Below are 18,245 nucleotides of genomic sequence, written 5' to 3' on the forward strand. Positions count from 1 at the left end.
GACCAGGGGGACCACTAGACCGACCAGGGGACCACTAGACCAGGGGACCACTAGACCAGGGGACCACTAGACCAGGGGGACCACTAGACCAGGGGGACCACTAGACCAGGGGGACCACTAGACCCACCAAGGGGACCACTAGACCAGGGGGGACCACTAGACCGACCAGGGGGACCACTAGACCAGGGGGACCACTAGACCAGGGGGACCACTAGACCAGGGGGACCACTAGACCGACCAGGGGACCACTAGACCAGGGGGACCACTAGACCAGGGGACCACTAGACCAGGGGACCACTAGACCAGGGGGACCACTAGACCAGGGGGACCACTAGACCGACCAGGGGACCACTAGACCAGTGGGACCACTAGACCAGGGGACCACTAGACCAGGGGACCACTAGACCAGGGGGACCACTAGACCAGGGGGACCACTAGACCGACCAGGGGGACCACTAGACCGACCAGGGGACCACTAGACCAGGGGACCACTAGACCGACCAGGGGACCACTAGACCAGGGGACCACTAGACCAGGGGACCACTAGACCGACCAGGGGGACCACTAGACCAGGGGACCACTAGACCGACCAGGGGACACCTAGACCAGGGGACCACTAGACCAGGGGACCACTAGACCAGGGGGACCACTAGACCGACCAGGGGGACCACTAGACCGACCAGGGGGACCACTAGACCGACCAGGGGGACCACTAGACCAGGGGACCACTAGACCAGGGGGGCCACTAGACCGACCAGGGGGAACACTAGACCAGGGGGACCACTAGACCAGGGGGACCACTAGACCGACCAGGGGACCACTAGACCAGGGGACCACTAGACCAGCGGACCACTAGACCAGGGGGACCACTAGACCAGGGGGACCACTAGACCAGGGGGACCACTAGACCAGGGGGACCACTAGACCAGGGGACCACTAGACCAGGGGGACCACTAGACCAGGGGGGACCACTAGACCAGGGGGGACCACTAGACCAGGGGGGACCACTAGACCAGGGGGGACCACTAGACCAGGGGGACCACTAGACCGACCAGGGGACCACTAGACCAGGGGGACCACTAGACCAGGGGGACCACTAGACTGACCAGGGGACCACTAGACCAGGGGGACCACTAGACCAGGGGGACCACTAGACCAGGGGGACCACTAGACCAACCAGGGGGGACCACTAGACCAGGGGACCACTAGACCGACCAGGGGGACCACTAGACCAGGGGGACCACTAGACCAGGGGGACCACTAGACCAGGGGGTCCACTAGACCGACCAGGGGACCACTAGACCAGGGGACCACTAGACCGACCAGGGGGACCACTAGACCGACCAGGGGTCCACTAGACCAGGGGGACCACTAGACCAGGGGGACCACTAGACCAGGGGACCACTAGACCGACCAGGGGGACCACTAGACTGACCAGGGGACCACTAGACCAGGGGGACCACTAGACCAGGGGGACCACTAGACCAGGGGGACCACTAGACCAGGGGGGACCACTAGACCGACCAGGGGGACCACTAGACCGAAGAGGGGGACCACTAGACCAGGGGGACCACTAGACCGACCAGGGGGACCACTAGACCGACCAGGGGGACCACTAGACCAGGGGACCACTAGACCAGGGGACCACTAGACCAGGGGACCACTAGACCAGGGGGACCACTAGACCAGGGGGACCACTAGACCGACCAGGGGACCACTAGACCAGGGGGACCACTAGACCGACCAGGGGGACCACCAGACCAGGGGACCACTAGACCAGCGGACCACTAGACCAGGGGACCACTAGACCGACCAGGGGGACCACTAGACCGACCAGGGGGACCACTAGACCGAAGAGGGGGACCACTAGACCAGGGGACCACTAGACCGACCAGGGGGACCACTAGACCGACCAGGGGACCACTAGACCAGGGGACCACTAGACCAGGGGACCACTAGACCAGGGGACCACTAGACCAGGGGGACCACTAGACCAGGGGGACCACTAGACCCACCAGGGGGACCACTAGACCCACCAGGGGGACCACTAGACCAGGGGGGACCACTAGACCGACCAGGGGGACCACTAGACCAGGGGGACCACTAGACCAGGGGGACCACTAGACCAGGGGGACCACTAGACCGACCAGGGGACCACTAGACCAGGGGGACCACTAGACCAGGGGACCACTAGACCAGGGGACCACTAGACCAGGGGGACCACTAGACCAGGGGGACCACTAGACCGACCAGGGGACCACTTGACCAGGGGGACCACTAGACCAGGGGACCACTAGACCGACCAGGGGACCACTAGACCAGGGGGACCACTAGACCAGGGGGACCACTAGACCGACCAGGGGACCACTAGACCGACCAGGGGACCACTAGACCAGGGGACCACTAGACCAGGGGACCACTAGACCGACCAGGGGACCACTAGACCAGGGGACCACTAGACCAGGGGACCACTAGACCGACCAGGGGGACCACTAGACCAGGGGACCACTAGACCGACCAGGGGACCACTAGACCAGGGGACCACTAGACCAGGGGACCACTAGACCAGGGGGACCACTAGACCGACCAGGGGGACCACTAGACCGACCAGGGGGACCACTAGACCAGGGGACCACTAGACCAGGGGGGCCACTAGACCGACCAGGGGACCACTAGACCAGGGGACCACTAGACCAGGGGACCACTAGACCGACCAGGGGACCACTAGACCAGGGGACCACTAGACCAGGGGACCACTAGACCAGGGGACCACTAGACCAGGGGGACCACTAGACCGACCAGGGGGACCACTAGACCGACCAGGGGGACCACTAGACCGACCAGGGGGACCACTAGACCAGGGGGACCACTAGACCGACCAGGGGACCACTAGACCAGGGGACCACTAGACCAGGGGACCACTAGACCAGCGGACCACTAGACCAGGGGGACCACTAGACCAGGGGGACCACTAGACCAGGGGGACAACTAGACCAGGGGGACCACTAGACCAGGGGACCACTAGACCAGGGGGACCACTAGACCAGGGGGGACCACTAGACCAGGGGGGACCACTAGACCAGGGGGGACCACTAGACCAGGGGGACCACTAGACCGACCAGGGGACCACTAGACCAGGGGGACCACTAGACCGACCAGGGGACCACTAGACCAGGGGGACCACTAGACCAGGGGGACCACTAGACTGACCAGGGGACCACTAGACCAGGGGGACCACTAGACCAGGGGGACCACTAGACCAGGGGGACCACTAGACCAGGGGGACCACTAGACCAACCAGGGGGGACCACTAGACCAGGGGACCACTAGACCGACCAGGGGGACCACTAGACCAGGGGGACCACTAGACCAGGGGGACCACTAGACCAGGGGGTCCACTAGACCGACCAGGGGACCACTAGACCAGGGGACCACTAGACCGACCAGGGGGACCACTAGACCGACCAGGGGTCCACTAGACCGACCAGGGGACCACTAGACCAGGGGACCACTAGACCGACCAGGGGGACCACTAGACCGACCAGGGGTCCACTAGACCAGGGGGACCACTAGACCCACCAGGGGGACCACTAGACCAGGGGGGACCACTAGACCAGGGGGACCATTAGACCAGGGGACCACTAGACCAGGGGAACCACTAGACCAGGGGGACCACTAGACCGACCAGGGGACCACTAGACCGACCTGGGGGACCACTAGACCAACCAGGGGACCACTAGACCGACCAGGGGGACCACTAGACCGACCAGGGGACCACTAGACCAGGGGGACCACTAGACCGACCAGGGGGACCACTAGACCAGGGGACCACTAGACCAGCGGACCACTAGACCAGGGGACCACTAGACCGACCAGGGGGACCACTAGACCGAAGAGGGGGACCACTAGACCAGGGGACCACTAGACCGACCAGGGGGACCACTAGACCGACCAGGGGACCACTAGACCAGGGGACCACTAGACCAGGGGACCACTAGACCAGGGGACCACTAGACCAGGGGGACCACTAGACCCACCAGGGGGACCACTAGACCCACCAGGGGGACCACTAGACCAGGGGGGACCACTAGACCGACCAGGGGGACCACTAGACCAGGGGGACCACTAGACCAGGGGGACCACTAGACCAGGGGGACCACTAGACCGACCAGGGGACCACTAGACCAGGGGGACCACTAGACCAGGGGACCACTAGACCAGGGGACCACTAGACCAGGGGGACCACTAGACCGACCAGGGGACCACTAGACCAGGGGGACCACTAGACCAGGGGACCACTAGACCAGGGGACCACTAGACCGACCAGGGGACCACTAGACCAGGGGGACCACTAGACCAGGGGGACCACTAGACCGACCAGGGGGACCACTAGACCGACCAGGGGGACCACTAGACCAGGGGACCACTAGACCGACCAGGGGACCACTAGACCAGGGGACCACTAGACCAGGGGACCACTAGACCGACCAGGGGGACCACTAGACCAGGGGACCACTAGACCGACCAGGGGACCACTAGACCAGGGGACCACTAGACCAGGGGACCACTAGACCAGGGGACCACTAGACCAGGGGGACCACTAGACCGACCAGGGGGACCACTAGACCGACCAGGGGGACCACTAGACCGACCAGGGGGACCACTAGACCAGGGGACCACTAGACCAGGGGGGCCACTAGACCGACCAGGGGGAACACTAGACCAGGGGGACCACTAGACCAGGGGGACCACTAGACCGACCAGGGGACCACTAGACCAGGGGACCACTAGACCAGCGGACCACTAGACCAGGGGGACCACTAGACCAGGGGGACCACTAGACCAGGGGGACCACTAGACCAGGGGGACCACTAGACCAGGGGACCACTAGACCAGGGGGGACCACTAGACCAGGGGGGACCACTAGACCAGGGGGGACCACTAGACCAGGGGGGACCACTAGACCAGGGGGACCACTAGACCGACCAGGGGACCACTAGACCAGGGGGACCACTAGACCAGGGGGACCACTAGACTGACCAGGGGACCACTAGACCAGGGGGACCACTAGACCAGGGGGACCACTAGACCAGGGGGACCACTAGACCAACCAGGGGGGACCACTAGACCAGGGGACCACTAGACCGACCAGGGGGACCACTAGACCAGGGGGACCACTAGACCAGGGGGACCACTAGACCAGGGGGTCCACTAGACCGACCAGGGGACCACTAGACCAGGGGGACCACTAGACCAGGGGACCACTAGACCAGGGGACCACTAGACCGACCAGGGGACCACTAGACCAGGGGGACCACTAGACCAGGGGGACCACTAGACCGACCAGGGGGACCACTAGACCAGGGGACCACTAGACCGACCAGGGGACCACTAGACCAGGGGACCACTAGACCAGGGGACCACTAGACCAGGGGGACCACTAGACCGACCAGGGGGACCACTAGACCGACCAGGGGGACCACTAGACCGACCAGGGGACCACTAGACCAGGGGGGCCACTAGACCGACCAGGGGGACCACTAGACCAGGGGGACCACTAGACCAGGGGGACCACTAGACCGACCAGGGGACCACTAGACCAGGGGACCACTAGACCAGGGGACCACTAGACCAGCGGACCACTAGACCAGGGGGACCACTAGACCAGGGGGACCACTAGACCAGGGGGACCACTAGACCAGGGGACCACTAGACCAGGGGGACCACTAGACCAGGGGGGACCACTAGACCAGGGGGGACCACTAGACCAGGGGGGACCACTAGACCAGGGGGACCACTAGACCGACCAGGGGACCACTAGACCAGGGGGACCACTAGACCAGGGGGACCACTAGACTGACCAGGGGACCACTAGACCAGGGGGACCACTAGACCAGGGGGACCACTAGACCAGGGGGACCACTAGACCAACCAGGGGGGACCACTAGACCAGGGGACCACTAGACCGACCAGGGGGACCACTAGACCAGGGGGACCACTAGACCAGGGGGACCACTAGACCAGGGGGTCCACTAGACCGACCAGGGGACCACTAGACCAGGGGACCACTAGACCGACCAGGGGGACCACTAGACCGACCAGGGGTCCACTAGACCAGGGGGACCACTAGACCAGGGGGACCACTAGACCAGGGGATCACTAGACCGACCAGGGGGACCACTAGACTGACCAGGGGACCACTAGACCAGGGGGACCACTAGACCAGGGGGACCACTAGACCAGGGGGACCACTAGACCAGGGGGACCACTAGACCAGGGGGGACCACTAGACCGACAAGGGGGACCACTAGACCAGGGGGACCACTAGACCAGGGGGTCCACTAGACCGACCAGGGGACCACTAGACCAGGGGACCACTAGACCGACCAGGGGGACCACTAGACCGACCAGGGGTCCACTAGACCAGGGGGACCACTAGACCAGGGGGACCACTAGACCAGGGGACCACTAGACCGACCAGGGGGACCACTAGACTGACCAGGGGGACCACTAGACCAGGGGACCACTAGACCGACCAGGGGGACCACTAGACCAGGGGGACCACTAGACCAGGGGGACCACTAGACCAGGGGGGACCACTAGACCGACCAGGGGGACCACTAGACCGACTAGGGGGACCACTAGACCAGGGGGGACCACTAGACCGACCAGGGGGACCACTAGACCAGGGGGGACCACTAGACCGACCAGGGGGACCACTAGACCGACCAGGGGGACCACTAGGCCGACTAGGGGGACCACTAGACCAGGGGGACCACTAGACCAGGGGGACCACTAGACCAGGGGGACCACTAGACCGACCAGGGGACCACTAGACCAGAGGGACCACTAGACCAGGGGGACCACTAGACCAGGGGACCACTAGACCAGGGGGACCACTAGACCGACCAGGGGGACCACTAGACCGACCAGGGGGACCACTAGACCAGGGGACCACTAGACCAGGGGGGCCACTAGACCGACCAGGGGACCACTAGACCAGGGGACCACTAGACCAGGGGACCACTAGACCGACCAGGGGACCACTAGACCAGGGGACCACTAGACCAGGGGACCACTAGACCAGGGGACCACTAGACCAGGGGGACCACTAGACCGACCAGGGGGACCACTAGACCGACCAGGGGGACCACTAGACCGACCAGGGGGACCACTAGACCAGGGGGACCACTAGACCGACCAGGGGACCACTAGACCAGGGGACCACTAGACCAGGGGACCACTAGACCAGCGGACCACTAGACCAGGGGGACCACTAGACCAGGGGGACCACTAGACCAGGGGGACAACTAGACCAGGGGGACCACTAGACCAGGGGACCACTAGACCAGGGGGACCACTAGACCAGGGGGGACCACTAGACCAGGGGGGACCACTAGACCAGGGGGGACCACTAGACCAGGGGGACCACTAGACCGACCAGGGGACCACTAGACCAGGGGGACCACTAGACCGACCAGGGGACCACTAGACCAGGGGGACCACTAGACCAGGGGGACCACTAGACTGACCAGGGGACCACTAGACCAGGGGGACCACTAGACCAGGGGGACCACTAGACCAGGGGGACCACTAGACCAGGGGGACCACTAGACCAACCAGGGGGGACCACTAGACCAGGGGACCACTAGACCGACCAGGGGGACCACTAGACCAGGGGGACCACTAGACCAGGGGGACCACTAGACCAGGGGGTCCACTAGACCGACCAGGGGACCACTAGACCAGGGGACCACTAGACCGACCAGGGGGACCACTAGACCGACCAGGGGTCCACTAGACCAGGGGGACCACTAGACCAGGGGACCACTAGACCAGGGGGACCACTAGACCAGGGGGACCACTAGACCCACCAGGGGGACCACTAGACCAGGGGGGACCACTAGACCAGGGGGACCATTAGACCAGGGGACCACTAGACCAGGGGAACCACTAGACCAGGGGGACCACTAGACCGACCAGGGGACCACTAGACCGACCTGGGGGACCACTAGACCAACCAGGGGACCACTAGACCGACCAGGGGGACCACTAGACCGACCAGGGGACCACTAGACCAGGGGGACCACTAGACCGACCAGGGGGACCACTAGACCAGGGGACCACTAGACCAGCGGACCACTAGACCAGGGGACCACTAGACCGACCAGGGGGACCACTAGACCGAAGAGGGGGACCACTAGACCAGGGGACCACTAGACCGACCAGGGGGACCACTAGACCGACCAGGGGACCACTAGACCAGGGGACCACTAGACCAGGGGACCACTAGACCAGGGGACCACTAGACCAGGGGGACCACTAGACCCACCAGGGGGACCACTAGACCCACCAGGGGGACCACTAGACCAGGGGGGACCACTAGACCGACCAGGGGGACCACTAGACCAGGGGGACCACTAGACCAGGGGGACCACTAGACCGACCAGGGGACCACTAGACCAGGGGGACCACTAGACCAGGGGACCACTAGACCAGGGGACCACTAGACCAGGGGGACCACTAGACCGACCAGGGGACCACTAGACCAGGGGGACCACTAGACCAGGGGACCACTAGACCAGGGGACCACTAGACCGACCAGGGGACCACTAGACCAGGGGGACCACTAGACCAGGGGGACCACTAGACCGACCAGGGGGACCACTAGACCGACCAGGGGGACCACTAGACCAGGGGACCACTAGACCGACCAGGGGACCACTAGACCAGGGGACCACTAGACCAGGGGACCACTAGACCGACCAGGGGGACCACTAGACCGACCAGGGGGACCACTAGACCGACCAGGGGACCACTAGACCAGGGGACCACTAGACCAGGGGACCACTAGACCAGGGGGACCACTAGACCGACCAGGGGGAACACTAGACCGACCAGGGGGACCACTAGACCGACCAGGGGACCACTAGACCAGGGGGGCCACTAGACCGACCAGGGGGACCACTAGACCAGGGGGACCACTAGACCAGGGGGACCACTAGACCGACCAGGGGACCACTAGACCAGGGGACCACTAGACCAGGGGGACCACTAGACCAGGGGGGACCACTAGACCAGGGGGGACCACTAGACCAGGGGGGACCACTAGACCAGGGGGACAACTAGACCAGGGGGACCACTAGACCAGGGGACCACTAGACCAGGGGGACCACTAGACCAGGGGGGACCACTAGACCAGGGGGGACCACTAGACCAGGGGGGACCACTAGACCAGGGGGACCACTAGACCGACCAGGGGACCACTAGACCAGGGGGACCACTAGACCGACCAGGGGACCACTAGACCAGGGGGACCACTAGACCAGGGGGACCACTAGACTGACCAGGGGACCACTAGACCAGGGGGACCACTAGACCAGGGGGACCACTAGACCAGGGGGACCACTAGACCAGGGGGACCACTAGACCAACCAGGGGGGACCACTAGACCAGGGGACCACTAGACCGACCAGGGGGACCACTAGACCAGGGGGACCACTAGACCAGGGGGACCACTAGACCAGGGGGTCCACTAGACCGACCAGGGGACCACTAGACCAGGGGACCACTAGACCGACCAGGGGGACCACTAGACCGACCAGGGGTCCACTAGACCAGGGGGACCACTAGACCAGGGGACCACTAGACCAGGGGGACCACTAGACCAGGGGGACCACTAGACCCACCAGGGGGACCACTAGACCAGGGGGGACCACTAGACCAGGGGGACCATTAGACCAGGGGACCACTAGACCAGGGGAACCACTAGACCAGGGGGACCACTAGACCGACCAGGGGACCACTAGACCGACCTGGGGGACCACTAGACCAACCAGGGGACCACTAGACCGACCAGGGGGACCACTAGACCGACCAGGGGACCACTAGACCAGGGGGACCACTAGACCGACCAGGGGGACCACTAGACCAGGGGACCACTAGACCAGCGGACCACTAGACCAGGGGACCACTAGACCGACCAGGGGGACCACTAGACCGAAGAGGGGGACCACTAGACCAGGGGACCACTAGACCGACCAGGGGGACCACTAGACCGACCAGGGGACCACTAGACCAGGGGACCACTAGACCAGGGGACCACTAGACCAGGGGACCACTAGACCAGGGGGACCACTAGACCCACCAGGGGGACCACTAGACCCACCAGGGGGACCACTAGACCAGGGGGGACCACTAGACCGACCAGGGGGACCACTAGACCAGGGGGACCACTAGACCAGGGGGACCACTAGACCAGGGGGACCACTAGACCGACCAGGGGACCACTAGACCAGGGGGACCACTAGACCAGGGGACCACTAGACCAGGGGACCACTAGACCAGGGGGACCACTAGACCGACCAGGGGACCACTAGACCAGGGGGACCACTAGACCAGGGGACCACTAGACCAGGGGACCACTAGACCGACCAGGGGACCACTAGACCAGGGGGACCACTAGACCAGGGGGACCACTAGACCGACCAGGGGGACCACTAGACCGACCAGGGGGACCACTAGACCAGGGGACCACTAGACCGACCAGGGGACCACTAGACCAGGGGACCACTAGACCAGGGGACCACTAGACCGACCAGGGGGACCACTAGACCGACCAGGGGGACCACTAGACCGACCAGGGGACCACTAGACCAGGGGACCACTAGACCAGGGGACCACTAGACCAGGGGGACCACTAGACCGACCAGGGGGAACACTAGACCGACCAGGGGGACCACTAGACCGACCAGGGGACCACTAGACCAGGGGGGCCACTAGACCGACCAGGGGGACCACTAGACCAGGGGGACCACTAGACCAGGGGGACCACTAGACCGACCAGGGGACCACTAGACCAGGGGACCACTAGACCAGGGGACCACTAGACCAGCGGACCACTAGACCAGGGGGACCACTAGACCAGGGGGACCACTAGACCAGGGGGACCACTAGACCAGGGGGACCACTAGACCAGGGGGGACCACTAGACCAGGGGGGACCACTAGACCAGGGGGGACCACTAGACCAGGGGGACCACTAGACCGACCAGGGGACCACTAGACCAGGGGGACCACTAGACCAGGGGGACCACTAGACTGACCAGGGGACCACTAGACCAGGGGGACCACTAGACCAGGGGGACCACTAGACCAGGGGGACCACTAGACCAACCAGGGGGGACCACTAGACCAGGGGACCACTAGACCGACCAGGGGGACCACTAGACCAGGGGGACCACTAGACCAGGGGGACCACTAGACCAGGGGGTCCACTAGACCGACCAGGGGACCACTAGACCAGGGGACCACTAGACCGACCAGGGGGACCACTAGACCGACCAGGGGTCCACTAGACCAGGGGGACCACTAGACCAGGGGGACCACTAGACCAGGGGACCACTAGACCGACCAGGGGGACCACTAGACTGACCAGGGGACCACTAGACCAGGGGGACCACTAGACCAGGGGGACCACTAGACCAGGGGGACCACTAGACCAGGGGGACCACTAGACCAGGGGGGACCACTAGACCGACAAGGGGGACCACTAGACCAGGGGGACCACTAGACCAGGGGGTCCACTAGACCGACCAGGGGACCACTAGACCAGGGGACCACTAGACCGACCAGGGGGACCACTAGACCGACCAGGGGTCCACTAGACCAGGGGGACCACTAGACCAGGGGGACCACTAGACCAGGGGACCACTAGACCGACCAGGGGGACCACTAGACTGACCAGGGGGACCACTAGACCAGGGGACCACTAGACCGACCAGGGGGACCACTAGACCAGGGGGACCACTAGACCAGGGGGACCACTAGACCAGGGGGGACCACTAGACCGACCAGGGGGACCACTAGACCGACTAGGGGGACCACTAGACCAGGGGGGACCACTAGACCGACCAGGGGGACCACTAGACCAGGGGGGACCACTAGACCGACCAGGGGGACCACTAGACCGACCAGGGGGACCACTAGACCGACTAGGGGGACCACTAGACCAGGGGGACCACTAGACCAGGGGGACCACTAGACCAGGGGGACCACTAGACCGACCAGGGGACCACTAGACCAGAGGGACCACTAGACCAGGGGGACCACTAGACCAGGGGACCACTAGACCAGGGGGACCACTAGACCAGGGGGACCACTAGACCGACCAGGGGACCACTAGACCAGGGGGACCACTAGACCAGGGGGACCACTAGACCGACCAGGGGACCACTAGACCAGGGGGACCACTAGACCAGGGGGACCACTAGACCAGGGGGACCACTAGACCGACCAGGGGACCACTAGACCGACCAGGGGACCACTAGACCAGGGGGACCACTAGACCAGGGGACCACTAGACCAGGGGACCACTAGACCAGGGGACCACTAGACCAGGGGGACCACTAGACCGACCAGGGGGACCACTAGACCGACCAGGGGGACCACTAGACCGACCAGGGGACAACTAGACCGACCAGGGGGGCCACTAGACCAGGGGGGCCACTAGACCGACCAGGGGGACCACTAGACCAGGGGGGCCACTAGACCGACCAGGGGGACCACTAGACCAGGGGGGCCACTAGACCGACCAGGGGGACCACTAGACCAGGGGGGCCACTAGACCGACCAGGGGGACCACTAGACCGACCAGGGGACAACTAGACCGACCAGGGGGGTCCACTAGACCGACCAGCGGGACCACTAGACCAGGGGGGCCACTAGACCGACCAGGGGGACCACTAGACCAGGGGGGACACTAGACCGACCAGGGGGACCACTAGACCGACCAGGGGGTCCACTAGACCGACCAGGGGGACCACTAGACCGACCAGGGGACAACTAGACCGACCAGGGGGGTCCACTAGACCGACCAGGGGACCACTAGACCAGGGGACCACTAGACCAGGGGACCACTAGACCAGGGGGACCACTAGACCGACCAGGGGGACCACTAGACCGACCAGGGGGACCACTAGACCAGGGGGACCACTAGACCAGGGGGACCACTAGACCAGGGGGACCACTAGACCAGGGGGACCACTAGACCGACCAGGGGACCACTAGACCGACCAGGGGACCACTAGACCAGGGGGACCACTAGACCAGGGGACCACTAGACCAGGGGACCACTAGACCAGGGGACCACTAGACCAGGGGGACCACTAGACCGACCAGGGGGACCACTAGACCGACCAGGGGGACCACTAGACCGACCAGGGGACAACTAGACCGACCAGGGGGGCCACTAGACCAGGGGGGCCACTAGACCGACCAGGGGGACCACTAGACCAGGGGGGCCACTAGACCGACCAGGGGGACCACTAGACCAGGGGGGCCACTAGACCGACCAGGGGGACCACTAGACCAGGGGGGCCACTAGACCGACCAGGGGGACCACTAGACCGACCAGGGGACAACTAGACCGACCAGGGGGGTCCACTAGACCGACCAGCGGGACCACTAGACCAGGGGGGCCACTAGACCGACCAGGGGGACCACTAGACCAGGGGGGACACTAGACCGACCAGGGGGACCACTAGACCGACCAGGGGGTCCACTAGACCGACCAGGGGGACCACTAGACCGACCAGGGGACAACTAGACCTACCAGGGGGGTCCACTAGACCGACCAGGGGACCACTAGACCAGGGGACCACTAGACCAGGGGACCACTAGACCAGGGGGACCACTAGACCGACCAGGGGGACCACTAGACCTGGGGGACCACTAGACCAGGGGGGCTACTAGACGGACCAGGGGACCACTAGACCGACCAGGGGACCACTAGACCGAACAGGGGGACCACTAGACCAGGGGGACCACTAGACCAGGGGGACCACTAGACCGACCAGGGGACCACTAGACCGACCAGGGGACCACTAGACCAGGGGGACCACTAGATTTATAAATGGTCTGTTTTTAGGATTGCGTAAAACAGTAATTGTGTGATGGCGGAGAAGCAGGGCTGTGTTCCAAACAGAACCACCCCTCAGTATGCTCGCTCTAGTTCCTCAACGGCACAGCTAGGAGAGATAAAAAAAAACATTACCTTAGAAAAATACTTATTTCAGTCATAAAAGTACATTTAGGTACTGTGCACATTTATTAAGAGAGGTGTGTATGGCCAATTGGGAGACACCAGTTAGTCCTCTCACTCAAACCCTTGTCAGTTGTTTTTTGTCTTTTGTTTCACCTCACATTTTCCAGGAATATTCATATCATGTTACTGAATGGATTCAGAGTATTTTGTAAGATTTCGTTGTCAACAATGTTTGGATTCAGTCTTGTGTCAGGTGAACGGTTGTGTCCTCACCTTTGGTCTAATCATTTCCCCATAGTCTCCAAACTGTCCCCATAGTCTCCATACTGTCCCCATAATCTCCAAACTGTGCGCATAATCTCCAAACTGTCCTCATACTCTTCCCATAATCTCCAAATTGTCCCAATAATCTCTAAACTGTCCCCATAATCTCTAAACTGTCCCCATAGTCTCCAATTTGTCCCCATAGTCTCCAAACTGTCCCCATAATCTCCAAACTGTGCGCATAATCTCCAAACTGTCCCCATAATCTCCATACTGTCCCCATAATCTCCAAACTGTCCCCATAATCTCCAAACTGTCCCCATAATCTCCATACTGTCCCCATAATCTCCATACTGTCCCCATAATCTCCAAACTGTCCCCATAATCTCCATACTGTTCCCATAATCTCCATACTGTCCCCATAATCTCCATACTGTCCCCATAATCTCCAAACTGTCCCCATAATCTCCAAACTGTCCCCATAATCTCCAAACTGTCCCCATAATCTCCAAACTGTCCCCATAATCTCCAAACTGTCCCCATAATCTCCAAACTGTCCCCATAATCTCCAAACTGTTCCCATAATCTCCAAACTGTCCTCATAATCTCCAAACTGTCCCCATAATCTCCAAACTGTCCCCATAATCTCCAAACTGTCCCCATAATCTCCATACTGTCCCCATAATCTCCAAACTGTCCCCATAATCTCCATACTGTTCCCATAATCTCCATACTGTCCCCATAATCTCCATACTGTCCCCATAATCTCCAAACTGTTCCCATAATCTCCAAACTGTCCCCATAATCTCCAAACTGTTCCCATAATCTCCAAACTGTCCCCATAATCTCCAAACTGTCCTCATAATCTCCAAACTGTTCCCATAATCTCCAAACTGTCCCCATAATCTCCAAACTGTCCCCATAATCTCCAAACTGTCCCCATAATCTCCATACTGTCCCCATAATATCCACTGTTATTTTTTTTTTTTTTACTATGTTTATGCATTCCACATTTCTTCTGTAAGAACCCTTCCAGTTACCTGTCTATAACGGCCAATCCCTTCCAGTTACCTGTCTATAACGGCCAATCCCTTCCAGTTACCTGTCTATAACGGCCAATCCCTTCCAGTTACCTGTCTATAACGGCCAATCCCCTCCAGTTACCTGTCTATAACGGCCAATCCCTTCCAGTTACCTGTCTATAACGGCCAATCCCTTCCAGTTACCTGTCTATAACGGCCAATCCCCTCCAGTTACCTGTCTATAACGGCCAATCCCTTCCAGTTACCTGTCTATAACGGCCAATCCCTTCCAGTTACCTGTCTATAACGGCCAATCCCTTCCAGTTACCTGTCTATAACGGCCAATCCCCTCCAGTTACCTGTCTATAACGGCCAATCCCTTCCAGTTACCTGTCTATAACGGCCAATCCCTTCCAGTTACCTGTCTATAACGGCCAATCCCTTCCAGTTACCTGTCTATAACGGCCAATCCCCACCGGTTACCTGTCTATAACGGCCAATCCCTTCCAGTTACCTGTCTATAACGGCCAATCCCCACCGGTTACCTGTCTATAACGGCCAATCCCCTCCAGTTACCTGTCTATAACGGCCAATCCCTTCCAGTTACCTGTCTATAACGGCCAATCCCTTCCAGTTACCTGTCTATAACGGCCAATCCCCTCCAGTTACCTGTCTATAACGGCCAATCCCCACCGGTTACCTGTCTATAACGGCCAATCCCTTCCAGTTACCTGTCTATAACGGCCAATCCCTTCCAGTTACCTGTCTATAACGGCCAATCCCCTCCAGTTACCTGTCTATAACGGCCAATCCCTTCCAGTTACCTGTCTATAACGGCCAATCCCTTCCAGTTACCTGTCTATAACGGCCAATCCCCACCGGTTACCTGTCTATAACGGCCAATCCCCACCGGTTACCTGTCTATAACGGCCAATCCCTTCCGGTTACCTGTCTATAACGGCCAATCCCCACCGGTTACCTGTCTATAACGGCCAATCCCCACCGGTTACCTGTCTATAACGGCCAATCCCTTCCAGTTACCTGTCTATAACGGCCAATCCCCACCGGTTACCTGTCTATAACGGCCAATCCCTTCCAGTTACCTGTCTATAACGGCCAATCCCTTCCAGTTACCTGTCTATAACGGCCAATCCCCACCGGTTACCTGTCTATAACGGCCAATCCCCACCGGTGTAAAGCGTTGACGGGATAGTTCATCCAGGACATGAGGGGGGGACGTTGACTTGCAGGGTTTGGGACAACAACAACAACAAAAACGTTTGTTATTTGGAGACAGTGTCCAGGTAAAACAAAAACAAAGCATGGATTACCGTCTTTTTAAATTTTTTATTAATTACAATTTAGTCTTTGTCCCAAGAATGCTTACAGGGTAAGGAAATCAAAATATAATTTCAGGTGAACTATCAATTAAAAAAAAAAAGTCAAAGTTGTGATACTAAAGAGCTGTACACATATTCAGAAACAAGTCTTAAGAGTTACAGAACTGGATCTAGGATCAGGTCCCATATTCAAACTGGATCTAGGATCAGGTCCCATATTCACAAACAAGTCTCAGAGTAACAGAACTGGATCTAGGATCAGGTCCCATATTCACAGTCTCAGAGTAACATAACTAGATCTAAGATCAGGTCCCATATTCACAAACAAGTCTCAGAGTAACAGAACTGGATCTAGGATCAGGTCCCATATTCACAGTCTCAGAGTAACATAACTAGATCTAAGATCAGGTCCCATATTCACAAACAAGTCTCAGAGTAACAGAACTGGATCTAGGATCAGGTCCCATATTCACAGTCTCAGAGTAACATAACTAGATCTAAGATCAGGTCCCATATTCACAAACAAGTCTCAGAGTAACATAACTAGATCTAAGATCAGGTCCCATATTCACAAACAAGTCTCAGAGTAACATAACTAGATCTAAGATCAGGTCCCATATTCACAGTCTCAGTAACAGAACTAGATCTAGGATCAGGTCCCATACTCACAGTCTCAGAGTAACAGAACTAGATCTAAGATCAGGTCCCATACTCACACACTGAGTAAGAGAACTAGATCTAGGATCAGGTCCCATATTCACAGTCTCAGAGTAACAGAACTGTACACTTTGTGAATGGGGGCTCCTGATCCTACATCAGCAGTACTACTCTGAGACACTTTGTGAATGGGGGTCCTGATCCTACATCAGCAGTACTACTCAGAGACACTTTGTGAATGGGGGTCCTGATCAGCAGTACTACTCTGAGACACTTTGTGAATGGGGGGCCCCTGATCCTACATCAGCAGTACTACTCAGAGACACTTTGTGAATGGGGGCCCCTGATCCTACATCAGCAGTACTACTCTGAGACACTTTGTGAATGGGGGGGCCCTGATCCTACATCAGCAGTACTACTCTGAGACACTTTGTGAATGGGGGGGTCCTGATCCTACATCAGCAGTACTACTCTGAGACACTTTGTGAATGGGGGTCCTGATCAGCAGTACTACTCTGAGACACTTTGTGAATGGGGGTCCTGATCCTACATCAGCAGTACTACTCTGAGACACTTTGTGAATGGGGGGGGGGGGGCTGATCAGCAGTACTACTCAGACACTTTGTGAATGGGGGGCCCTGATCCTACATCAGCAGTACTACTCAGACACTTTGTGAATGGGGGTCCTGATCCTACATCAGCAGTACTACTCTGAGACACTATGTGATTAATTCATTCTCCAGACAGTAGGACCCTGGACATGTGATCCGTCCCTGGCATCCAGAGCAACATGGCGGCCTCCAGACTGGCTTCTAGACAGCACTCTCCTCCCGTGTCACATGGGACAAGCAGTAGGCCTGGATACCTGGAAACAACGGGAGGGAGGGGAGGGAGAGAGGGGAGGGAGAGAGGGGAGGGA

The 18,245-nt window shown here is 60.1% G+C and overlaps 1 long non-coding RNA gene across 1 annotated transcript; it reads left to right on the plus strand.

Moving 5' to 3' along the window:
- Positions 1-16,768: 16,768 nt before the first annotated feature.
- Positions 16,769-17,192, plus strand: LOC129849948 (uncharacterized). Its single transcript, XR_008758706.1, has 4 exons — positions 16,769-16,849; positions 16,880-16,931; positions 16,979-17,044; positions 17,112-17,192. It is a non-coding gene; the product is annotated as an uncharacterized LOC129849948 (long non-coding RNA).
- The last annotated feature ends 1,053 nt before the right edge of the window (positions 17,193-18,245 follow it).

Source organism: Salvelinus fontinalis, unplaced genomic scaffold, assembly GCF_029448725.1.
Source record: "Salvelinus fontinalis isolate EN_2023a unplaced genomic scaffold, ASM2944872v1 scaffold_1777, whole genome shotgun sequence".
NCBI classification, from domain to species: Eukaryota; Metazoa; Chordata; class Actinopteri; order Salmoniformes; family Salmonidae; genus Salvelinus; species Salvelinus fontinalis.